Source organism: Lampetra fluviatilis, chromosome 40 (assembly GCF_964198595.1).
Source record: "Lampetra fluviatilis chromosome 40, kcLamFluv1.1, whole genome shotgun sequence".
Lineage (NCBI taxonomy): Eukaryota > Metazoa > Chordata > Hyperoartia > Petromyzontiformes > Petromyzontidae > Lampetra > Lampetra fluviatilis.
The window spans coordinates 2,765,146-2,792,571 of NC_136314.1; the positions used below are offsets into that span (position 1 = coordinate 2,765,146).

Here is a 27,426-nt window from a genome sequence, read left to right on the forward strand (position 1 = left end):
CAAGTTAACGAGTTAGTGGCGTGTGGTTTTGCATCAATGCCTGCGTTGTATTTGTACGCCTTCGTAGTTGCTGGCCAACAGCGTCTTAGGCTTGGCACGGGGGTGGTGGGGGTGGTCTTTGTGTAGGCATGGGGGAGCGGTATTGTAGTGGTTATTGCACTGCCTTGTGTACCTGGCGACCCGAGTCTGAATTATAACCGCTCGCGGCTCGCGTCGGAGATGTATTATCTGAACCGGTCCGGGGTTTCACCTAGATCGACTCGGCCTTAAACGAGTGCCTGGTGCAGTGTGTAAACATCATTGAAAGGTAAAAATTTCGATTTAAAGCTTTCGTGACTGCAGGGATTCATCTTCTTGGTTCTTTTGGTAAAGTCACGTAGAATGGAAATAATAAAATAATAAAAATCAAACATAATAAAATAATTCTCACGACGTTTCTGCCACAACGCAGGCAGCCGTCCTCAGGTGAAGAACAGGTCTGTCGAGAAGACATTCAGACTCTGTCTTCTCGACAGACCAGTTCTTCACCTGAGGACGGCTGCTTGCGTTGTGGCCGAAACGTCGTGAGAATTATTTTATTATGTTTTTTTATTATTATTTTATTATTTCCATTCTACGTGACTTCACCGAAAGAACCAAGAAGATCATTGAAAGGTGTTCGTCAACAGCACTTGCTCCAACAGTGTGTGTAAGAAATGAGGGATATGTATTCTTGCACAGTGGCGGTATCGTGGAGTGCACGCCACACCACGATGCCAGACAGCCAAGGTGTGGATCCGATTTGTATTACCAATACAAATGAGTGTCTCCACTTGCCTTGGGAATCTTCTAGATCAGCTTGGCCAAGCGAAAATACCTTAGGGGCCGTCCATAAATGACGTCACGCACCTAGGGGTGGGGGGGTCAGACATTTGTTACGATGATTGACGAGGGGAAGGGGGGGGGGTTGAGAAATGTGACGACACATCAAAATGCGCAACTTTAAATAAATATAGACAACACGTTCTACTTAATTAAATAGACTTTTTAATAAATGTTTTCTCCTACAACATCATAGCGCAGCGCCACATTAAATACGCACTACAATGACAATAGTTTAAAGAAATTTGAAGCATGTTTTATTTTTTGGGGGGGCAGAGTTTTGTGAAGTCATATTTGTGGGGGGGTCTCACTTTTTGTGACGCCATGTGACGATGGGGGGGGGGGGCAAAAATCGTCCAAATTCGCGTGACGTCATTTATGGACGGCCCCTTGAGGCAAAATTTCCCATCGTGGTAGACTGATGTGTCAATTAATTGCTTCAAGTTTTGGACTTTAAGAGGTGCTCACTATTACTGCTCTTTGAGCGTTAACAAAGCGTCCACGTGAATGTGGGCACACATGTGTTTGAATAACATACGTGTGAATACGAGGCATGCAATGGGTAAAATAACTTCACAACTCCTAAATGTTCGCGTTTTAATTCTCAGCGTTCTTATCTTGAATGGTTTCTCAGCAGCAGTTTGGCAAGAATTGTATGCGGGAGCACACCAAAGTAAGCACTTTAACAGTCAGAGGAAACGAAAGGCGGAACGGCATTCGATTTCCGAAATAAACAACTTGGTAATGCCGTCTTGGCTTCATCGGAAACAAATTGGGCAGCAGCTGTTCTCAATGTGGCAATTTATGTGTGGTTTTTAATGCAGCACATTGTGTGAATTTTAACAACAACACCACCAAAAAAAACATGTTAGTGCATGCGCGGATAACACAAAAAATACATTTGCGCGCATTTGTATTGCTCTGGTTAACTGGGCGTTTGAAAAGCGTGTCCGCGGTTTGGTTCACCGAGGGGGGGGGGGGGATTGAGAGGAGCGACATCGTCGAGGGCCTTCGTGTTAAACCATCGTAGAGGGCTTCCCGCGTTATACATGCAATGGGTTTTCCGTTTGGCTGCACGACCGGACAAAGATAGTGGTGGTTCATCCATAATATAGTTTTTTGGGGGGTTAGATCGCGTAAATATATAAATGTGTCGTTAAACCCCGCCACCACCCGACACAGCCAACTAATAAGGGTTGTCACGTAAACAGAACGTGGCCAATTCGTCACTAGTACAGCACTAGTGTGTAGTGTAGTGTGTAGTGTATAGCATAGTATACTAGTACAGCACTAGTGTATAGTGTAGTGTATATTAGTGTAGTGTATATTGTAGTGTTTAGAAGTATAGTGTAAAGTAGTGCAGTGTATAGTGTAGTGTATAGTAGTGTATAGTGTAGTGTATAGTGTAGTGTATAGCGTAGTATACTAGTACAGCACACCGGTGTGTTGGAGAGCCAAGCCACAACATTTACAATCTGAGTACGACGTTTCGCCAGTAATTACAACTAGCTTCATCAGGCGACAGCCTGATTTGGTGTGCTGTACTCGTAATGCATTGGCACGTTCTGTTTACGTGACAAACCTTAATAATTGGCTGTGTCGGGTGGTGGCGGGTTTAACGACACGTTTATATATTTATGCGATATAACCCAAAAACACCTGTATTGTGGATAATATTGGTCGCGACAGCCTACGTGTTAAAATGATAGTGGTTCACCGTGGCGCGTGTTGTTATGCATTTTAGTTTCACCTTAATAGATAATGCGAACCACCGCTTCACAGTTTGACCTCGACGCCAAGTCAAAATCGCCAATGCCAAAATCCCCTGAAATTTGCAGTCGACAACAATCGCCCTCAAGGTGCCCGATCTTGTCGTAGCGCAGAAGCTAAGCGGGGTCGAGTCTGGTTCGTAAGTGGATGGGTGAACACCACGAGGCTTGCCACGTGATGTAGGCACGGGGCTATGAGGCTGTCAAGAAACGGCACCCTCCTCATTGTGCCTGGGTTTCCTCCCACCTAAAGTCACTCATTAACATCTCACCACCTGCGGGGTGCCGTGGTGGCCAGATGGTAACTGCCTCGCCTGTGTATACTGGAGGCTGTGGCGTTCGATCCCAACCCTGACGCCTGTGTATTTGGAGTTTGCATGTTCTCCCCGTGGTCGTGTGGATTGTTCTCCGTGTCGTCCGGGGTTTTGTCTCCCTTTAGACACATTCGTTTCGAGTGTTTGACTGATGTAAATGTCCACGTGACAAGCCGCTTTGTTGAGCTGTCAGTTGTTGCTTGGTCGCTTCTGACAGAGCTATACAGCTCAGTGAGCCTTACATGGTCAAATAAAAAAAAAATTTAATGGTACCGGTCACAAATGCCAATGTTGGGCAATCAATCGTGAACTACGTTTTTGAGATGCAATTAAGATTTTCTGGGTAATTTTTTAAAAAAAAATTCATGATATTGTAGGAGACACGGAGGAGATTCCTCGCCTGTTCATTATCATCTCGGGCAAAACCCCTGGGCAATTATCAGCAGGCAAGTAGAGGAGACTCGAGGATGCAAGAGGAAGAGGAGAGTTCTGAGTGAGGAGTTTGCTGAAGCGTGTGTTACGTGCTGTATCACCGATTGCGTTTACCCGTGGGTCATCAATAAATACACCTTTTATGAACACCGCGTGAGTCGAGTCCGTACAATAGTATTATATCAGCGCTGTTTATCCTAACCACGCCATAGAAACACATTGTGAAGCTTAGAAATTCAGCTGCTGGATTGAAGATGTCCAATTCAGCTTCCCTCGGGTATCAGTTTTGGCCATCAGCCCTAGACGTGGACTCATGAGTTGCATTGCAAAGCCGTCTGCCAGAAGAAGAACGCCTGCTTGATTTCACGTTTTAGTGAAGAGGGAATTGCATCACGTGGCTCGCACCTGTGGCTCCCTATCAATGAGAGCTATCCATCACCAAGTGAAAACTGAAGTTGTGATTCCCATCTCGCCAGGTCTGCTTGCCAGCACCCCACACCCTCTTCTGACCTTCATACATTGACCCAGGGCCAGCGGCCAAGTCTCACTGCTGGCCCTGGAAACACGATCATTGCTACGAGCAGCAGAGAAGCTTTGAAGCTGTTGCTCCTATTGCCCCCCCCCCCGCCTCGAAAGATCTAGGAGAAGAGATGTGACGAGCCTCACATCATGAATAATCCTCACATGCGTCGGCCTAAAATATGTAGCTTTCATTTTTCCGATAAATGAATCTGCCGTTGGGATCAATGTGTGCATATCAATTCCTGACATGCATTAAGTTTCGCACAATTTGAGCAATGAAGAGGCAATGATTTATTTAGTTTTGCACTGAAGACATGGAACAGATTTCAAATGACCCCATTGGACGCAATTATACGCACATTTTTCACACAGGGCAACAGGTCATTTGTGTTATGCCAGCGCCAAATGATACCTGCTTTGCTCGAGTGTTAAGTTTGTGATTTTCTGATGGTTCTGGACTAAACCCTACCCCCCAAGAAAGTTAAAGGAAATGCATTGGCGTGACGAGACCAGCACATGCAAGGAAACGCAGTGCATTTGTAATTAACAATCCTTCATTAACACTTCACATGTCTTGAAAGGCCTGTAAATTATATATATATATTTTGTATTAATTACTTTGGCTAGAATTGAATAACAGTGGTTGTGCCGTGGACATTTTAGCTGCTAACTATACGAAAGTGGATTTTCAAGAATTGACGCGGTTGAACTCCGCGCCCGTTTTGATTTGGTGAAACATTTAATTTTCGATATGTTTGCTTTCTAAATTAAACATGGGCAACAATGGCTTATAAATCACGCGGTTTTACACGCTAACGTTACGGAGCTTTTCAATCTGTTTTTTTATTACTTGCTAATTGCATGGCATCTGTTGCTACGTCGACAGTTGTTATTTTCTTTTACTTCTTCATTCCGATACCTAAATCAAGCTGCGCCCCTAACACGAGAGAGTATTCTAAGGAACCGGTGGGGATTTCACGCGCATTGCTCCGAGCACAATGATTGCATTGTTGACTAAAACAAATGACATTGCAATAATCTCAACCGGAGTCTTCTTCACGACAACAACAATCATATTAATTTGTATTAATATGAAGGGACAATTTGAAAAATGTATCCGGCGACATTTTGTCATAACACAACGACAAATTGTGACTGTGTGAATATAAAGACGTCAAACTATTGCCATTATTTGCAAACACGGTGATAATGATGAATGTAATGGTATAATTACTTTAATTCGTATGGCTTTCGCGACCAATATCATCCATAATATAACTCAGATTGTAAATGTTGTGGATTTGTTCTCCAATACACCGGTGTGCTGTACTAGTGACTAAATGGCATGTTCTGTTTACGTGATAAAACTTACTAATTGGCTGTGTCGGGTGCTGGTGGGTTTAACGACACATTTATATTGAAGCGATTTAACCCAAAAAAACCTTTATCATAGTTATATTAAAGTCGTGGGCATTGGCCATTCCTTGGAGCAGAAAATAAAGGTCTGAAAATGTCCGTTATTTTATGTAGCTTCTGTCTGACAAAGACCCCCCCCCCCCTTCTCCCCCTTATAGGGTGACAGACTTGTGTGGCAAGTCACGTGAGCGAGAACCTAATGACGGCTGTTACGGTAAGTGGCCAGCCGCCGTTGTCATCCCAGTGGCGATGTTTACACACCACACCAGGTACTCATTTGAGGCTAAGTCGACCTAGGGGAGGCCCAGGACCGGTGCAGATAATCGTCCCTGGTGTTGGCCGTGAGCGAGACCGAGCTCGGGTTGGCAGGGTTTGTAGCGCAGCGTAGCGCTAACCGCATTCCTCTATGGGGATATTTTGGTCACGATTGGTGTGATTTTACAGGAGATGTAAGCACAGTGAAAACACGGGTCAGACCACTTATAACCACAGAACAAGCACGCTGAAAGGCTTTGCGAATGACGAACATGGAACAAAAAAAAACATCCATTAAAGGACAAGTCAGTTTACCAAGGTTGGAGTTCAAAGGAAAATATCAATAAATTACAATGCGATTTAAATTAGCCCGCTGTTTAAAATCAATGCTTATAGATTTTTGAGATCTGCAGACCCCGGGATTTTTTTTTTATCTTCAAACCGTTTTCTCATTTTTCTCTCCCTTCTTGCAATACAGTAGGCACCGCCAAGAATTACGGAGGGTGAATTCTGGAATGCGTTCATTAAAGCGAGCACCGCAGTGTTTAGCGTTTCTCGTGCCGTTGTCGGCGCGCGAATGACAGAGATGGAAACGAGACTCGGTATGTTCGTGGCCCCGTTTATGCGGCACACTGAAAAAAGAAAGAAACAAGTACTCCCTAGCATTTCATGTGAATAGGAACAATTTGCCTGTCCCTCACTACGCAGTGACAACAGGAACAGAGCAGAGTATAGACACAGACACACACTTAACTATAATACAGTACCATTGCACAAAATTGGTCGTTTCATATTTATTTTCGTGCACAATGTGGCATTGGCATTGTAGGTGTCGAAGTGTGTGTGTGTGTGCGTGATTGTCAAAATCCTGCGTGAAAATCACACACAGCGTAATTGCTTGTTTTATATTTTCAATTTCGAGATTGTACACGCAGAGAATGCGTACATACGTACATGTCTGCAATGCATTTGAGTTCGTGAAATATCGCGCGTGCACCGCACCATCAAGAGCTCAGCATTGTCAGTCTCTTTCAATGTAAGTGTTAAGTGTGCACAAACAGCGCTCCGAAGCACATCATGTTTACTCAATTGCCCAATCTGAATTGATGTCACCATCGTTTACTCTCTCTCTCTCTGCAGCGAACTTGCAGCGAGACAATCAAAATATCATTTTGATTCCCACACCAAAAAAAAAACCCGAGCGCACCGCACAACGATCCCGGAAACTTTTGGTTCAACGTTTTTTTTTGTTTGGCTACTCCGGTCTCGCGCGTGCTGTTCCAGACTTGACACACTCGCATTGCTCCGCGAGCATTCGCAAAACTTCCGTTCTGCGTTTAGCAAACTGCCGAAATCAAGGCGGACACTGTGCACCAGGGGATGGTGTGGCCTGGCACCACTTCTGTTCACATTTGTCTCTTTTTTTACGATTAGAGGAAACAAGAAGATGCTCAGCGTAGTCGGCACTTTGCTTCGTTCATCATTTCGTTTTTTTAATGCTTTGCTTTACGTTAACCCCTCCTTTTTAAAGGAAAGATTTAACAAAAGATGTCATGCTCTGCTCTCCTTACCCCTTATCTCTCTCTCTCTCCAACCTCTCTCTCTAGCCCCCTTCTCTCTCTACCCCCTCTCTCCCTACTCCATGTCTATGTTCCCCCTATGTTTTCTATGTAATATTTGTAATATTATTAATTATATTATTGTTTTACTACGACAAGTGCTGCGTCTGCACCCAGCCCTTCTCGCAGTCCTACGGCCTCCGACGGGTAGCTCATATCTGCATGCAGAGTTATCCGTCTTCTGCCATTCTCTGTTGTCTCTCTCTCTCTCTCTATTCGTCCTTCTCCTCCTTGCGCTCGATCCACGCCTTCCCTCTTGTTCTCTTCTCGCCCCCTTCACTGGAACAAACTTCCCCTCCACGTTAAACAGTCACCTTCCCTCACGAGTTTCCGCTCCGCACTCACAACTCACGTAATGGCCCCTAGCTCACCCCACGACACCTTAATCCCACCCACCCCCCACTCTCATAACCGCCACCGTTATTTTTCCCTCTTCAGATTCTCGTCATCTGGCTTTCACTCATTCCCCATTCATTTCACTCATTCATTTAATCCATTCATCGTCATTGCCTGCCATCAATTTTGCTTTCACCGAATTCACGCATCACGGATTTGCCCATTGCTTCCTGTCATATATTTCATCACCTTTTCTTCACCATTACATTCCTATGTACCGTATACATAGCCTTGGATCAGGCGCGATAGACATTGATTGAAGATAAGAAAAGTGTTTTTAAACGCCGCACCATGTGGTTATGCAAGGCCGAGTTGACCTAGGGGAAGCCCAGAGCCAGTTCGGATATTCCCCCACAGATGTTGGCCGTGGGTGGGAATAAAACTCGTGTCGCCAAATTCGCGTGGCACGTGCGCAGACACGCGAGCATAAGCAGCGGCCAGGATAAAGCGAGCACCCAGCCATAGCAGCCGCAGATTCTTCCTGCGAAGTGCCTGTTTGCTTTATTCAAAACAACCCCCCAGGTGTAAAGACCACCGGTCTACACAGGGCTCTCTGTTCGGGATCGTCAGTGGCCATTCGGCACAGGTTTCAAATGTACTTGGCGCAGTGTGCCTGCTGTGGCACGAGCCATTACGGAGGAAAGTAGCCATTAGGTTTGTAGCCAGCAAAGGATGAGACTTCAACACCCCGCAGCTCACCCTCCCCGGAGTATTTTAGTGAAACGTTCAGACCTGTGCCAGGATCTTTTTTTCATGTCTGTGTCGATCCATCCATCTGGACGGTGCTGTGGGTCAGGAAACAGGGATGCACAATAAAAGAACTGATAAGCGATGCCAAATGAGACAACTGACTCAGCAGCTCTCCCGCTATATTATTCACCTGATGACGATTGCCTGTGTTGCGATCTAAACGTCGCGATATTGTTAGTATTTTTTATTGTATTTTTTCTATCTACGTGGCTTTACCGAAAGACCCAAAGAAAATGAGAAAACTTGATCGCAACTTGATCTGTTTACGATTAACAGCTCTCCCTCTGTCGACCGATCGTCGATGAAACGCTTAATTGATTGGAACGTTTGAATGCAAATGCTTCTGAGGGCTGTCCTCGTTCATCTCGAGTCATATTTAAGTTTTGTTGGTTTTATAAAGCTTATTTGTTTTAATTTGCTTTTGTCTTTAACTCTGTTTTATTTGTCCCCGGAAGCTTTTATTGTTTTATTCCCCCCCCCCCCTCCCTGAATGTTATCCCAACTGTACTATGAGAATCACGTCATGAGATAAAGGATCTGTGCGCGCAGGGTTTCTCAAACTCCAGTACTCGCGACCCACCACGCTACAAATGTACTCCTCCCGTCCAAATATAAAATTAACTCGTTCCACGCTGCACGCGCCTGATGATTGTTAAACACGTCCCACGTGACAGCTGCCAGCGTGAATGAACATTACCACAAATTGTTCGTGAAAGCAGGGAGATGCATGAACTTGACATGCAAGTTAAAACATAAATTGTGTGCATGAGTGTAAATAATCATAACTTTTACAGCTCTTTGTCAGTGCAATGCTTGCTGAAGGCCTTCTCGAGTCGCATCGATCTTGCGAGTTGTTTGACCACAATTAGCCATGCTGGTCAGTTCAGATTGATTGAGATGGGAAACAGGACTAGCTCGGATATCACTCGCCGCCGATGTTAGCCATGGCCAGGAATTTTGCTCGGGTAACTGGGTTAATAATGTAGTGTGCTAAATATTATAATAATAAATGTGTTTTTGTAATTGCTGACAAATGTGTAATCACATGTGTTGCTTAATACTGGTAGGAACCACCTGGTTCCACCAGCCCACAGGGGATTATTGTGTCTGTGTCCGTCCGTCCGTCGTGCATCCAAAAATTGGGAGGGGTGGGGCTGGGTGGAGAGGGTGGAGGGTGGGGAGGGGCTGGGTGGGGACGGGCTGGGTGGGGAGGGGCTGGTCACCCCGTGGTGCCCTTATAAAACTCGACGTATAACCTACTCACGCCGGCTTGTGCCCGTCCTCACAGTCGGCCATATTTGCGAATACACCACGCCGCCGTTGACCCTGGCTATTGACCGAGCAACCCAACGTTCCTACCAGCTCCCTCCGCAGGAATGTGTTAATTACACACATCTTTTTTTCAAAATCAACACACAATGCTCCGGTAAAGGTGTCACCCCAGAAATATCTTGCAAGCGTCACTGCTGGCAGAAGGGGCTCCAATTGAGGAGGATCTGGAGAGGGCATTTTGTCTCCTCTTTGACGTTGGCCAAACTTTTTGGAAGGTGTAGGAGTACCCACACTTTACCCCACCACACGCGACCTGCCATTTCGCTGTGGCGTGCACCCAGTTTTACTGCCGGGTGGATAGAGGCAAGGGGGTGAGAGGCAGGGGTGGAACTGTGCAGGGGGCGTTTTAGAAACTTGCTTCGTTGTGTCAACGGCCAACACGCCGCGAGACTGAGTAGGGAGCGGCGGTCTCTGGATCGCGAGCCCAGCGGGCCGAACCATTTCGACCAACAAAATAAAAACTCAACGGAATTCTCATTTAGATTCAACACCCTCTCAATCGAGTGCGGTGGTTCTCAGAGTGTGGTCTGCGGGCTGTGATGCAAATGCAGGTTGCTCCGGAAATAATGGCAATGTTAATACCTTTTTGTTCTGGACATTCATTTATAGACATTACTATACATTTCGATTTAAAGCTTTCGTGACTGCAGGGATTCATCTTCTTGGTTCTTTCGGTAAAGTCACGTAGAAGGGAAATAATAAAATAATAAAAATAGAACATGAAATAATTCTCACGACGTTTCGGCCACAACGCAAGCAGCCGTCCTCAGGTGAAGAACAGGTCTGTCGGAAAAGCAGCAGAAAGACGCTGTCTTTCCGACAGACCTGTTCTTCACCTGAGAACGGCTGATTACTATACATTTAATAAATTACTCTCATTAAACTACGTTAACCCTGAGATCTAAATGCAACACCCCCCTAAAAAATCGTTATAGCTGCGTTTCATTTTTTTCATGTTCCAGTAATATGAATCATTTTCTACTACTTCTATTGAGATAGAAAAGTGAATGCGTCTTATCACCAGGGGTGGAGGGGCTGGGTGATCCGCGAAGTTTCGAGAAACACTGCCCTAGATGACGGGTAGGAAAGTAGAGGACACTTCTTGTTAAATACTCGAGCCCAAAGGACATGGCTCAGTTCACCACCAACAACTCAATGCGAATTTTAGCAGGAAATCACCTATCGGGTTTATGCAACAGATGTTGCGTAGAGTCTGTGGATGAAATACCTGTATTTACGTTGTTAAAAAAGAATATCCGTTTGTATTGACAATAGAGCCTGTACGTGGTGTGAGGGGATTAGTGGTCACGGGAGGTAATCACAGGGGAGTCAGCTGAGTGTGTGAAGGGACTGGTGGCCACGGGATGTAATGACAGGGGTATCAGTTGTGAGTGCGAAGGGACTGGTGGCCACGGGAGGTAATGACAGGGGTATCAGTTGTGAGTGCGAAGGGACTGGTGGCCACGGGAGGTAATGACAGGGGTATCAGTTGTGAGTGTGAAGGGACTGGTGGCCACGGGAGGTAATGACAGGGGTATCAGTTGTGAGTGTGAAGGGACTGGTGGCCACGGGAGGTAATGACAGGGGTATCAGTTGTGAGTGCGAAGGGACTGGTGGCCACGGGAGGTAATGACAGGGGTATCAGTTGTGAGTGCGAAGGGACTGGTGGCCACGGGAGGTAATGACAGGGGTATCAGTTGTGAGTGTGAAGGGACTGGTGGCCACGGGAGGTAATGACAGGGGTATCAGTTGTGAGTGTGAAGGGACTGGTGGCCACGGGAGGTAATGACAGGGGTATCAGTTGTAAGTGTGAAGGGACCGGTGGCTACAGGAATGTTAGAGAAGGGAGCGTGGTCACGTGACGGAATCGGACGGTGGAGTCTGCGGGTGGAGCGAGCGTCCGGAGTCAGCGAGAATGATGGAGAAGAGGGGCGTGTCCTCGTGTCGGTATGTAAGGGGGAGATGCACGGGAGACTCGGGCTGTTGCGGTGGGGGTCTCCGCCTGATGTCAAGTGAACGTGTCTTCAATAAAGTGCCATCTCAAGAGAAGTGTGTCAAGTCGTCACTACACTTGTATACAGTGATACATGTACCATTCTGCAGTGGGTGCCTACTACAGATGGATGGCAGGGCATGCGGCAGGTTCTTTGTTTAATTATTATTATGGCATGTTACATTTAGCCTGGATGGATGTATTGCGGACATAAAAAAATAAGCTTAGGGGACTGGTACATTTAATAATATTAAAGTCGAGCAGGGTTAAACATTCCATAATTTAAACACTTGCTTGCGGGATACACGTTACACTTTTGGAGTGGGGTGAGGTTGTGATGTATGTGATGGCTACCCCCTTTTAGCTGCTAATTTTATGCCTCGTTGAGTTGGCCAGAATTCGAGGTTTTTAAGAGATTTACTGCGAGTCTAAGGCATGTCTAAATGGTATGTGTGTGTGTGTGCAAAGACAAAGACACCCCGTATAGCCTTAACTGACTGTTGGGGCAAGTGCTGTTATAGCGAGCACTTATGAAGGCCAGCATGGCACACGAGGGGGTTGGTAGCCAGCACCACGCCCGGCTGCCTTTGTCTCCCTATCGACGATGTTTACACATCGCAACAGGTACTCATTTGAGGCTGAGTCGACCTAGAGGAGGCCCAGGACCGATTCAGATAATTGTTACTGGTGGGAAACGAACCCGGGTCGCCAGGTTCGTAGCGCAGCACTCTAACCGCTACACTACCGGGCACACACACCCAGACACACACACCCGGACACCCACACACACACACCCAGACACACACACTCCCAGACACACATACCCAGACACACCGACCCCCACACACACCCAGACACACACTCCCAGACACACACACCCAGACACACACTCCCAGACACACACACCCGGACACCCACACACACACACCCAGACACACATACCCAGACACACCGACCCACACACACACCCAGACACACACTCCCAGACACACACACCCAGACACACACTCCCAGACACACACACCCAGGCACACATTGTGTTGTCAGAGGCATTAAGGCAAAAGCGGGAAGTTTTGACAATGGACGCGTGGATAAATGTAAACATTATGTCTGGCTTTGTCTCACCAGTGTTTAGACCAGAGAACGCCAAAAGACGAACAGCACAAAGGTAATGCAAGCATCGGAGCACTTACAGCTCGGGTCAAGCAGTTATATCTACAGGACCTTTTTGCCAGTATCAAAAATGATGAAAAAAAAAAGAATAGGTTTTACCCTTTCTGGCAATAAAACAGGTGTTAAGATGTTCAAACACCAAAGAGAAACCGTTTGCAAGGATTCATGTCTGCACCTGTTTTATTGCCATAAAGGGTAGAAATCTATTCTTATTTTTTCATACTTTGATAGTGGCAAAAAAAGGTCCCATTCTATTGTTATTTTGTCATTTGGATTACAAGACTGTGGCCGAAGGAGGTATCCTCATGGTTCAGCACTGGGGATTTATGAATAACAAGCAATTCTAATGTAATGCGTGTATTTTACAGTAATTTGATTGTCGGTACATTTTTTTTTTCCATTTGGAGAGGGTGACACGGTGGTGACCCGTTCTCTGAAATTACATTGCAAGCTCTTTCAAAGCGGGGGAACGATCGATTCATTGATTATAAACGGGTCTTAGGCGCATGGTAAAAGTGGGCCAGATCTTTCACCTTTTTCACAGTTTTTGTTTTGCGTGGTACGTAAGATCAAATGGGTAGAATCAGCCACCCCTTTCCCCCGCCATAGAAACGTGTAATTTCCTCCACTGGCTCAGGTTTGCAAACAGGAGATAAGCACTCCCTCAATGCTAAATATGAGCAGGACATCACTTTGACTGTGCTGGCAACACAACCTGTTATTCAATTGAGCTGGTCTTGATTTATGCTTGCTCTCAGCACTTGCTCCAACAGTCAACCAGGCTACACGGGGCACCTTTACCTTTGTACGCGATTACAAACGTTATTGCCTAGTGAGGAGACGATATGAGCTAATGCGGTGTCCGAAGAGGGGAGTTACTTTTATTGGAACTAGTAGTTTATTGGTAAATTTAAACACATATAATGCACCACCCTACAATAAAAATATAGGTTATTTTCTCTGGCAGCATTGGCGCTTTGAAACCGTTAAAAACTTCTCGTGGTGGCCCTCTGTTGTGCTTTGTGTGTAAGCGAGCGTCGTGCGAAATGGAACACAGGCGTTAAAACAACGCACAAATGTGGCGTTTTACGCCTAAATTGGCTGCACTAATTGGGCTGATGGGTGGCCATTAGCGGAGCTATACGAATCGTGGTGTAAATAAGAGAAGAAACACCCAAACATGTGTTTAAATGCACTGTCTGAGCTCCGACAAGAATAGCACGTTATTATACGGCCCTAAGCAAGTGATAAATATGCACGACTCTTGACGATAATGCGTTGGACGAGCGTACGCTGAAAATGTTTTCTGGCGACGCGTCAAATTATCGTTATAATTACGAGAAATGACAACGTCGTGCATGTATTTCACTCGTAAAAGAGAAGTGTTTAATGTATTTTGAAGTGCAAATATTTCACGGAAGCATTTATGTTGAAAATTTAAATCTACTTGTGGGCGGGATATAATTTTGTTTAACACGTAGGTTTTAGCGACAAATATTATCCATAATAGTGTTTTTTTGTGGGTTAGATTGAGTTAGGGATATCGGCAAAGTTCCACCTCGTAAACGAATGCCTTGATGCTACGATGAGAAGTCACCCAAAAAAATAATCTGGGGCTCAGATATTATGTGGATGGACTATTTGACGTTTTTTTTTGGCTCTTTTACCGAAAGACCCAAAGAATAAACACAGACAATTTCCTGCAGTCACAAAAGCTCAAAGTCAAGATTTATTTGACGTTTGTTCACCTCGCCAGTAACCAAATAGCCGCTTTTTTCTTTTTACCGCAAACAAACAGTGGGTTTAAGTGAGCGCAAGTTTAAACGTGATATTTTGCGTATTTAAGGTAAAATACGAACTTTGGGATCATCTTTCTTATCTCCTCTGTGCTCTCGAGACAACTTGCCATCGTCCCTTTCTGCACCATTACTTTAAACAAGTAACATAAAAATCCAATTAGGGGGAAAAATATTTCTGCACGACAGCCCCATTACTGAATTTACCGCTGCTGGTCTTTGCTGCAATGCTAACAAAATCCCAACCGGGCTATCGGTTTCGAGTGAATCCCCCCCACATGGCAAGATGTTACAGGCAACATCCGAAGCTCAAATCGTGCTTTCAGCCTTTAAGGTTGACGCGGCAAATAGGTAACGATACGTGCAGTGATGGGTCTTTGGGGGCCCATTTCAGCCTATGACTAAATCATCAAGAAAACGCCCGATCTTGCCAGAACTCCAAAGCTGAGCAGGGTTTGAATCGAGATATCACTTTGATTGGCAATCGGCATGCATAACGGGTGGTATAGCCTGCTGGAGGTTATACACGGCAGGGAGCAGAGGGTTGTGCAGAAAAATGTATTGTTGCACTGCACTTCTATGCTTCAACTCGCACTGACCAGAGTGCTGAAGTTTGGCAAAGCAACCTCCATGACCATCACAGCACGAGAAGACCCTCGTCCAGGTGTGTGCTCGTGTAGGTGTGTTCGTTTCACAAAAGCCAAAATGTCTCGAGTATCCAAATTTACGTTGGTGCGACGAGCTTTCAATACGTTGCTTGAGGGCCTGTTAAGATTAACAAGCAGCTAGTCGAATTCCCCTTTGGCAAACTGGTGCAAAGCAATGTTCGGTACAAGTGACGATAAATGAGCCTACTCTTAGGTTTTTTTCGGTAAAGTCACGTTGGTAAAAAATAATAGAAATAAAATAATAATAATAAATGAAAATAAATCAACTAAATCACGACGTTTCGGAGGCAACACAAGTCTCCGTCTTCAGGTGGGACCGTCACAGCTAAATTTACTGTATTAAGTGAGGTCCCACCTGAAGACGGAGACTTGTGTTGCCTCCGAAACGTCGTGATTTAATTGATTTATTTTCATTTGTTATTATTTTATTTCTATTATTTTTCACCTACGTGACTTTACCGAAAAAAACTATAAGAGTATGAATCCTTGCAGTTACGAAAGCTTCAAATCTAGAATCAATGAGCCTGTTAAATTGCTGGATCATGGGAGATGGCAGTGGCTGATGCTACAAGGGAATGCCTTTATCCAGCAGTATATTGGGCCGTGGTTAATGATGATGATCAATGCATGACTTAACTACTTTTTGTATTTAGTTTGTTGTCCTTCCCTCGCACATCCGATGAGCATGGTTGGCTCCACACGTTGCGAAAGAAGTTCAACATACATACATACATTCATACGTATCGGGCCTAATTCAAACCTTGATGGAACTGCTGAAGAAATAAATCACCAAGTGATTTACCCCCGAGTTGGTCGAGAAGACGTCAATACCATTTACATTTATATAGCGTCTAAATGCGACCACAGCTCCAGACGTGTTGACAGGAAACAAAATAATTAGCCGTACGCACATGAAAAAAGGACGACGACGTTCAGACAGTGGGAGCAGACACCGAGAAGGGGCGACCTCCCACGGAACGGAGGTTGCCTGTTGGCTTTGTGATAAGGCCTGAGGCCTGCTTTTCACCAAAAGCCAGAAATAACAGTGTTCTCCAATACAAGAACCGGACCCGACACCCGACTGTGGATAATTTATAATGTGGATGTTATAGTATTGTTTAAATAATCTGCTTTCCTAATGCAGATTATATTATAATGTTTAAAAACGATTGTTTAGAGTCTGCAGAAACTATATGCGATTCACAGCGGTGAGTGCACTGCCCCATTAATCTGGTGACCTGAGTTCGATTCCCAACCACAGTGATGTTTAAACTAATCCTGCACCCCTCCTTATGTCACCTGTACTGACGAGGATGGTGAAGCATGGTTAGAACAACACCACTGTGGACGACGCGTTTGGAAGAAGCCATGAATCCAACGGCGGATAAAAAAGGAGCCTTACGGTTTCTTTGTAATATATTTCATTTATTATATATATAAAAAAGACAATCTTACGCACTTTTTTGTCATAACAATTCTCATAGCTTTAGGGCAATACAGGCAAGGGAACAGAAATAAATATTCCATCCGCATGGATTTAAGAGAAAATAAGTGATGAACGTGCAAAAAGTGAATTAAATCTCAGGTGAGCTGTCGCACGATAGCAAAAGCAAATACAAAATGTCCATGCTGTGTAAATGATCAATGCCCTGTGGGGCCGTACACGTTATTTTACGCTTCCATGGTTATTTCACGTCCAAAACTAGAAAATGCAAATTTTTGTAATCTGCTGATTTAATTGAATGAAGTTGCCGCACATTCGCACCTTTACGCCGAATGGCAGTGAAGCCGGAGGCCACCCGCTCTCGAGTCCGATTGCGAGCTTCGCTGGGTTTGATGCGAGCGAGGGCTTCGGAGGTGCGACGGCAAAAGTTCTCCTCTGCGCGCTGCGGAGAGACCCCCCCCACCCCTGGGGGCGTGGCGGTGCGGAGGCCGGCGATGTCTCGCGAATACCAACACCGCACCGCTGGTTCAGATTCACCGCACCGCTGGGTGGTTAGAGTCACCGCATCGCTGGTTCTGATTCGCCGCACCGCCGGTTCAAAGTCACCGCATCGCTGGTTTAAATTAACTGTCGTAGTTTATGCACTTCCTTTTATCACTTTAACAATTTTAAATGTTAACCATCGAATTTTTATTTTCAACATAACGTTTCATCAGTTAAAAACACAATTTGAACTTAAACCATTTTTTTTTCATTTTAAGAATTTAAGCAGAAACGCAGTCATACAATCAATCGGAGTAATGGTGCAGTGGCTCGTGCGCTTCATGGGGAGCTAGGCAATCTAAGTGGATATCCTGGCACGGCTAACATCAGCGGTGAGTGATATCTGAAACCGGTCATTGCCCACCTCTTTCCCCAACTCACACTGAGCAGCGTGACAAAGTACGGTCACCCCAATGACCAAACATGGCACAGGGAGGTGGACATACACAGCAACAGGTTATCTCCATATATATAAAAGGCAAAGTTGTGAATATGTGTGTGTGTTCAAAATGTTTAGCGTACTTCCCGACATGCAACAAACTGGAATTTTGCCATGTGGGTACTTTCCAGACTGTACTCCATGCAAAAATAAAAAAAATACACTTTTTTATGGGGGGGGGGGGGGGGGAGCACAATAATGCATTTATTTTTTGCACAGAAAGTGAGCGGTGACGTCAAATCTGTCACGTGACCCGCGCATGTGGAAGCGTAACGCATTGTAGTGTAGCGGTTAGCTCGTTGCGCTACGAACCCGGCGACCCGAGTTCGATTCCCGCTCACGGCCACCACCAGTGACGATTATTTCAACCGCTCCTGGGCCTCCCCTAGGTCGACTCAGCCTCAAACGAGTAACTGCTGTGGTGTGTGAACATTGCTACTGGGAAGACAAAGGCGGCCGGGCGTGGCGAATTCAAGTCCCGGGCGAAGCCGGGGTAGTCAAGCTAGTATCTCAATTGTTCTATGCACCAGACAAGCACTGGCAGGACTTGGTAAGCCAATCGTCGAATTATCATGTCACGAGTTTTATTTTTCTTATCATCAATTCTAAATATTGTATAAAGTACGTGACCAATATAATAATCAATCATTAATTTTCTTGAGGTTAATGCAACTCTTTTCGAAATATTGCTTGCATTCCGGTTTGCTGAAAAAGACAAATCGATTTCCAGGAGACTCCTTGATTTGATTTGCTCTGTTAGGTGGCAGAGGGTTATTGTAAAAATAGCTGACATTATACCTTCACGGTGATCCAATCCAAAATAAAATTGTGAATCACATATTAGAAGCTGTTAGATGGTGCCTCGTTTAAATTTCGATAGTTGGAGTGGTCTCGGAAAGAGTTTTCCGGACAAACGTCCGTGCATGCATGTTCCAGGAATTATAGAGCAGCGGCTTGTATCGTAAAACCATTTTAGGCTGAGATGTTTGTACCTTATGGTAGCAGGACATGTTGCCAGATTTGAAGCAGCGAAATCACGCCACGGTGTTCTGACTTCTAACCGTCTCCAAAAAAAGGAGCGCATCAATATTTGAGGAGAAGCATGGGGCTGTGGAAGATAACGCTTAATAAAACATTTAGCTTCATTATTTTGGCCCTCCAGTTTCCAAATGTTCCGCAGCTGATGAATACGTAACATGCTGTAAGGTTTAAAGGTCACGATAAAAACAGCGTACAGTGATTAAACGGTCACTGGAAACTTTTTTTTAACTCATGAAATGTTAACATGCTCATTTATTTATTTAATTTCGACAAAACAAAGTCACCTTTGCAGTTATTTTCTGCAAAAATGCTGAAAAAAATGTCACGACGTTTTTGGAGATGTGTTCGAACCGCGATTTATTCTATCAAAAGTCGAGTAAAAATTCGATGCAGTGAATAAAACAAAAATTTGCCCATCCATATAAAAGATACAATTTTATTCCAAAAGGACATTTTTTTAATCACACATTTGACAGCGAATTGTTTAAGCACCGTTTCCAAGAGAGCGGGTAGAGCGGTGATGCAGTGGTTCGCGGAATGCACCATAAAACCAATGAAACTGTGTTTGATTCCCGGCCACGGCTAAACATCAATGATGTATCCTGGGTCTCCGCTCACCAATATGCACTGAGCACCATGATAAAGTATGGTCAAATGACCACCCCCCAGCCGACACGGCAAAATTATGCTTTCATTCAGCACTGCATTTATACAGGGCTGTCGATTATTACCAATGATAAACAGACAGGAATACATATTTAAAAAAAAAAGTACAAAATAGCGTGTAATAGAGATGAGTCGGATTTCAAAAAATACATCTGAATTTCCATATTTTCAGATTTTGAAGGAAACTGTTGGTTGATTTACGTTTCTCTGAACTCACACGTGACAATGCTTGATGCCGCGTGACAACAATTTTGGGAGAAACCCGCGTAAATGGCAATTCCTTTCTTAGGAATATTTTTACCAGATCGTCCACAGTGTTAAATCTAAGCCTGATTTGATAATTTATTAGAAAATAATTATTATTATAGTGCTTGCTTACACAGGAACACCTCCAATGGAGAGTCTCAAGACCATTTTTGCAAGAGGGTTCTACCAATTTTTTTTTTTGCATTTAGGGGGGTGATGTCGCTCTGCGTGATCCCATTTGAGTAATTTGCTGGGTAATATTTCAGGATTGGAAGGTTTGGCCACTAGCAGTGGCATTGTTTGTGAAACTTTTTTTATCTCTCCATTTAAAAGTCAGGAGCAAATCCTTCAAGCATGTATATACGTGCAAGCAACATGTCCTTTAGTCTAACTCAAACTTGAGAGAACGCCTGGCTGAAGTTTTAAAATGCCAGTCCCTTTGCTCGTTTCGCAGGGGGCTCGCTACGCTACGTTTAACAATCAACAATCGCCCGGCTTGCTGCCTATTTTTTTTCTTTTCCGGATTTGCATTTAAATGTAGAATACTGGTCAACATGGGAGGAGGGACGGGGGGGACACGAGCCGTGACGAGAAGTGAAGAACGGAGCTGGAAATCTCCCCCCCTCCCTCCCCCACTTTAAATGAAAGTTCACGCTTCGATGAGTAGGTGCAATTCTCTTCTGGCTCCATATTCTTGAGAGATCGCCCAACAGCAAATGCATTGCAGTGCCCCTTTTTTAAGTCGGGCAATGCTGGACGAGTTCTATAGAAAAGGCAGCATGCGGTGGTAACGTCTGGGAGCAAAGTTGAAACGCGAGAACCACCGCGTGGCACCGGGGGTAGAGGTGGTGCTCATCATGCCGTGGTCACGAGGCGCTGAACCGCAGGTTCACATCCTCGTTCCAGTCGCCCGCGATGAAATCGGGTTCTCATATTAATAAAGTTTGCTCGTTACAAGCGTGGTCACCAATGACTGCACAGTTATAAATATGTATACTTTTTAAACGTGGTACCTCACTCTGTTCGGCATATTCTATCACTGATTAATAACGATGTGAATTTATAATTTCATGAAAATGTATGGATGTTTTATGGTATACATGGTAGGCGTGTACATGGCAGGCATGGACATGGCAGGCATGCACATGGCAGGCATTTACATCTACACCACACTTCTTGATATACATGGAAGCCAAAGGAGGGAACGTGCCCACAGATGGCCCAACGAGATCAGCTTGTGGGTCGCCACCGATACGGGATCGAGCAGTGTCAAGAGGTCACGTGGGATGGTCAACGTCACAGGGGAGGCCTTCATCCATGACATTGAACGTTTGTGATCGGGACGTAAGCGGGCAGATACGTTATTTAGACCATAATGCGCAAAGCATTCGTGCAAGCAAAGCTATGGCCAAAACCACATACACACACATATATATAAGCACAATGGTACTTAATATGCAGTCCCGCAAAAGCTATTATCGCATACAGCAGCGCAAGCGCATTCTATTTTCCATCCCCGAGTGTGCATTGTCAAAGCTCACTCTGAGGTCTAGCTGTGTTTTCTTGTTATTAAATTACATATGTACAATTTGCAGCCTAGGCGGATGCGGTAAAAAAGAAAAATATGACTGTGTGTGTGTCAATTTGCAGGTAACAAATGATGTCTTATCTTGCAGATCTCGGGCATCTTGTCAGTCCACCTTGCCCTGCGGTGCAGTTCTTTCTCGTAAAAGTGACAAAAGCTAAGAAAATCTCCGCCGAAAAAGGGATCGTGTGTGAACCACGACACAAGTCCAGCGAAACATTGCCAAAACAGCAGTCGTCCTCCATTGGCAAAGAAAAAAATAACCGCCCACTTGGTAAAGACTCCAGTGTTGAGGATGCATCCCATAAACTCTGGCAGCGATTGTGCGTGTCATCCTGGTGTTGTCATTCATCGTGAACTTTCCATCTCTTGCGAAATCCGTCACTTTCTTACTTCTGCTGCTGCTGCTGCTGAGATTCTCAGCCGTGCCTTCATGAACACCCCGACTCAACGACTGCAATTCTCTAATCAAACCCATTGCCTCCAAACTCCACGTGATCCCAATACCCCAATCCCTCCACTGGCTCTCAATTAAATCCTGAATTAACTTCAAGGTCACAACGACCACCTTCAAGATCCTCTGATATTGTGTCCCTTTGTACCTCACCTACAGGTAATCATCTCATTATGCTCCAACAATTCAGGCCTGTTTATACCCCATAGTCGAGCTGCCTCATTATCCTCTGCTGTCCCCAGGGTTCGAAATTCCCGCTGGCTGGAAAGTTCAAACTTGAGACATTTCCATTATTTTCTATATAAATATATTTGTCATATATAGATGCATTCTTGTTCCCATTGATATGCATCTCCGATTGTTTTGTAGAGTATTAAAGTGCAATTTAGCACTTTAGATATGGGGTTTGGTGATCAGGCAAATATTTTCAGGTACATGAGAAACCTGTCTGCAGGAGTAGAAGGAAGTTCAGCAAGTATATTTATGACCGATCTGGGCAGATTTTCAGTGTTATCCAATCACTAAATGCCCATTATATATTGAATCATGTGTAAATATCTGGTGTGGTTTTGAGTGGAGGTATAATTTGTTTTTATCCATCCTATCGACTTTCAAAACCATTTTCACTCAAATAAATTGAATCAAATGGCGCTTTTGCGAGAAAATAAAATAATAACTTTAAATCCAGTAAATAGCGGCGAAATGTTGCTGGATCCGAAATCATTTTGAAAAAAATCTTTCTTCGCATATTGGGCTTAAAAAAACAACGCACACACAGACTATAAAACCGCAACGGGTTGCTTTATTTTCATGACATACCTTACAAAAGAGATGTTACAAAATAAAAAAAATGCAATGTCCCTGTATACCCCGTGGCATCGTAAGGGGTGTCCATTGATTTGAATATCACAGAGATGCCAGCTCCAAACTTGAACATGCAAAGCGAAAACTGCTTTCCTTCAACACCGCGGAGGGGCTTTGATCCTCCTACTCTCCGAGTCCCACGGAAAACGCTTTGATGATTATTACTTTCATCATTGAAAAAGTTCTCTCCATTATCCAAAAACGCTTCCCAGTTTTTTTTTTCTCTCTCCAAAATATCTCGAATCGTTGTTTTGCCCCCTCATCAAACTGCCAGGCTGGGATGCAGAATTCAAAATCCCTCCTCGATTGAAGGTATTTCTTGACAAATAAATATTACATTCCAAATGTGTGGCTGCTGAATGCATTGTAGCATTTGTCACGATAATAGGAGCAATTGAAGACAAGGTTTTGATCAAGCCCCCTCCTCTTTACAGACCAGATCAAGTATACAACGTCCACAAGAGCAGGTGTCATCCGAAAGAACTTCAAGCGATAAACTAAACTTCTCTGGCTTTGCAAGACATCTGGATCTGCCCAGGGGACCAGGCAGGGCTACGTCGGCGAGATGTTAACTACCTCGCCTGGCATACAGGAGATCGTGGGTTCGATTCCGACCCTGGCGCCTGCTGTATATTTGGAGTTTGCATGTTCTCGCCATGGTCGCGTGGATTTGTCTCCGGCTCCTCCGGGGTTTCCCTCCACAGGCCTTACCTGGTAAAGTTCCACTTGAACACATTCCTGCGGAGGAAGCTGGTAGGAACGTTGGGTTGCTCGGTCAATGGCCAGGGTCAACGGCGGCGTGGGGTATTCCGCAAATATTGCCCGACTGTGAGGGCGGACACAGGCCAGCGTGAGTAGGTTAAACGTTGAGTTTTATAAGGGCACCACGGGGTGACCAGCCCCTTCCCACCCAGCCCCTCCCTCCCCACCCAGCCCCTCCCTGCACGACGGACGGACACAATAATCCTCTGTGGGCTGGTGTAACCAGGAGGTTCCTACCAGTAAAATAAATGTATATAAGTTTTTTTTTTATAATGCACCAGGGTCGTCTGTCTTAAAAGTCCCCGTGTTAACTTCAGTGGAAGCCCGGTGGGAAGCAGAGAGGGGCAAAGTATCTTCAGCAGACGGGGTGGAGGAGAGCACAAGGAGGCTGCCTCTGACGCTACCCAATGGTGTGAACGAGTGGGCAGGCGCACGGCTCGCTGCCTCTACTCTGGCGACGGTGTCGGGCCGGTGGTGGCCCACGACGCGTGGGGCTGAGCTTCACCTGGAGTCGGGGATGTTTGTGAATGTGGCCAAAAGCGGGTGATAAACGCCATCTCTAAGGCTGAGAGTGTCTTTTTTTATTTAAGGGTTGTGTGAGTGTTCGGGAACGCGTAGGCTTGGGTGTCGTTGTCCCGATAAAGGTGTCCCCCTGTAACATTGTGAGTGCACCGTGTTCTAGAGATAAACTACCGCGTGAAAACTGGCGGGGGTGGCTTGTCTAAAAATTGAAGACAGACCGACCCTATGGGATCGTCTCTGGAGCATGGTGTCGATTGCTTTTTAGCTAGACTCGACCCACAAATATACACGGGGGTGACCTGGCTGACCCGAAAATAGGCGAGCTTGTGAAAGCAGCCAAGACCATAAGTGCCTCAGGCCTTGCCTGATAAAAAAAAAAGAAAAATATTGGTTTATTTTTAATCGGCCACATAACAGGTTTTGAGGCCATCTCATGTGATTATGAACGAACTCTCCCAGTGCCCCCCCCCCCACTCGTGAGCGTGAAGAAGAAACAACGCTCCCGCACAAAATAAAAGCAAAGATCCCCCGTATAGCACTAACAGGCTGTTTGTGCAAGTGCTGTTGATGAGCACCTAACGAAGGCCGGCACGGCACACGAGGAGGTGGGTGCCCAGCACCACGCCTGGCCACATTTGTCTCCCTAGTGGCGATGTTTACACACTTGAACCAGGTACTTGGCTGAGTCGATCTAGGGGAGGCCCAGGATCGGTTCAGATATTCGTCACTGGTATCACCCATTAGCGGGAATCTAACCCGGGTCGCTGGGTTCGTAACACAACGTTCTAACTGATATGCCACCACTCCACACACACACACACAGACTGCGATGGGAATCCTGATTTGGACAGGGAGGAAAAATTCGTACAACTCGTGGCGCTGGAGGCCCAAACTCACCACAGGTATTTGGTTATGAATCGTCGCTTGCCATGATTAATTAGCGAGCATCGCTTCCGCGCACCAACGTCAATTTGGTAGGTCGTTTTTTTAGGGAAGAGCCACAGTTCGGGCAACTTCCGAGGCCACCGCCTTTACAAACACATCTGCCGCGGCAGGAAAACAGATTTTCGTTTTACCCTCCGTGCACGAACACCGGCTCATTAAAAGCCCCATGCTGTCTCAGACCGAGAGAGAGCGATTTGGCCCCTGATGTAAAAATAAACATGTATTAACACGTCATGATGGTGTATGCCTGTAAAACAAGGTTGATGTAGTGCCCTGAAAATGTTTGATCGCAGAAGGATCTCCACTAGAGGTGGCTCGGGAGAGAGCCCCTCTTTAGAAGGTATTTGGCCTCCTCTTCCACACTGGCAAGATGTCTTGACAGAGTACCCACACTTTACTTCACCGCACACGACCTGAAGAGTGGCGTGCCCAAATACTATTAAAGTGTTTTACCTGTTAAGTTATAAGGTAGCCAGGAGATGGCAGTACAGCAAGTGGGTTCCTGATCTGTCGGTGTGGCTTGGTGAGCTCTATCTTCTCTTGCTGTGCGAGGAGCTGTGGGTACCGTGCCCACATCAAACAAAGGTTGACAAAAATATGCCAAATATCCCAATGTTGGATTGGGTCTAGAAAAGTTTGAGACTCAATGTTTTTTTTTTAAATGGACAAATGAGGTATTAATATTATTCTCACTACTTCATGAAAAAAAATCCAGTGGTGCTATCAACATCATTTCACGAGGCAAGACACCCATTCGGAGATGTTCTAGGCACAATCTCAATGCATTGAGGGTTCTGCTGTCCTGTGCGTTCTGCTATGAGACTGATGCTTGACGGGCAAGCCAATATTTTTAATTCAAAGACCATTTTCGCTTAACAAATATACAAGGTCATACTCATTTCATACAAAGCGCTTGCCACAAATGAACCACAATGCCTTGCTGATCTCGCAAGGAGCATAAACCATCAAACAAAGATTGTCCACTGCTTCGCGCGCTTTCAGGTGCGCTTCTGCGGCCATCTGGGACGCTCTTCTGATATTAGAAGCCACTGGAGCTATGCACGTTTCAATCTAGATCCAAAACTATTATCTTCAGAGCTGCTTTTGTTTCAGCATGATGTCCCCCCCCGTACCTACGATTAGCACGGTTGTCCACGTACGGTGCGAAAACAATTCAATATACAACCTGGTTTTGAACCCAGTGTCTCGGTGGTAATGGCTCCAGTGCTGTGATCTCTGAACCCCACCTGGCCTCCTCCAGTCATCATTTTTTAATGGGCTTTACACTCTCTTGCTTTTAAGCCGTCTGGATATACTTTGGTTGTTTTTAGAAGCTGTTTAGAAAAGCATCATCGGAAAGTGTGCATAGGTGCAATGTTTATATCTTTTTGTTAAACGCAGCCGTTAAAAAAAAGAGGTTGGCGACTTAAGTGTGACACTCTCTGACGCATCTCACTCCCATGTCTCCGTGACGCGTCCTTTGCGTGCGTTGACGAAAATGAAAATCCCAGCGGGCATTGTGGCTTTTGCTGTAAGGTTAAGTGCGCGAGGCACATGAGGCAGTTATGGTGCGCTGTCGGTACAGAGCTACGATGAAGCCCGGACGACAGCAAAATAATCGTTCGCAACTTGTATAACTTATAAACAAGGAGCTTGTAGAACAAGAAAAAGTGGTAATTTCCAGCTCAAATAAGTATGTGACCTGATGTTCATCTCGCGCTTACAGCCCCGAGCAAGTGGAACACGTTCCGATGATGAGGGTGAGTCTATGCACAGAACAACAACTATTGATTTCCCTTCTAGATTTGAAGCTTTCGTGACTGCAATGATTCATATTCTTAGGTTTTTTCGGTAAAGTTACGTAGGTAAAAAAATAAAATTAAAATTAATAAAAGTAAAATAAAAGTTAAAATAAAAATCACGACGTTTCGGAAGCAACACAAGCTGATTTTTATTTTATTTTATTTTTATTAATTTTAATTTTTTACCTACGTGACTTTACCGAAAAAACCTAAGAATATCGATTTTCCCACAAAGTGGTACTAATTTTACAGGCCACGGAGGGTTTATGGGTCGAGTCAACTCTCAATCACGATTTGAGCTCGCAACTTTCTGATCAATGGCCCTGTTCCTCTACTGCGGAGCCACCTGGGTGGCTTTAATGATTAATTAATTAATCGTTCCACTGCTGGATTTGGGCCCTCTCCATGGCTGTGGTCGATCGTGGGGGATGTATTACGCTCTGTACCTTGAATCCAGATGCAGCCGGTTTAATTTGATCTCCTGGGGTGGGTGGTAAACTTCGACCAGCAAGGCGCGAGTGGTGGGGTAGAGTGTGGGTACTCTAGTGGAGGCCCCTTTCATCGGCAGTCTCGCAAGCAACTGCAGGGCTTGCACCTTCACCGTCAAGCCATTTGGACGTCTACGGATCACCGGTGTGAGCGTCAATGGCGAGAGTGAGAGAGGGGGGAACAGACAAACAATGAGCAAATTCATACCTAAACATGAGTTATCGACTAACTTGACTTGCGTGCCGAAATTCATTAACTTTAAACGCCGCGCGCCCGAGTTGTAAAGGTTAACGTTAATGAAGTCTGCACGGAACCTCTCCGCCGCCAT

The 27,426-nt window shown here is 45.2% G+C and overlaps 1 long non-coding RNA gene across 1 annotated transcript; it reads left to right on the forward strand.

The window, feature by feature from the left end:
* The first annotated feature begins 254 nt into the window (after nucleotides 1-254).
* LOC144946270 (uncharacterized) lies at nucleotides 255-21,399 on the forward strand. Its single transcript, XR_013639791.1, has 3 exons — nucleotides 255-307; nucleotides 5,473-5,528; nucleotides 21,352-21,399. It is a non-coding gene; the product is annotated as an uncharacterized LOC144946270 (long non-coding RNA).
* The last annotated feature ends 6,027 nt before the right edge of the window (nucleotides 21,400-27,426 follow it).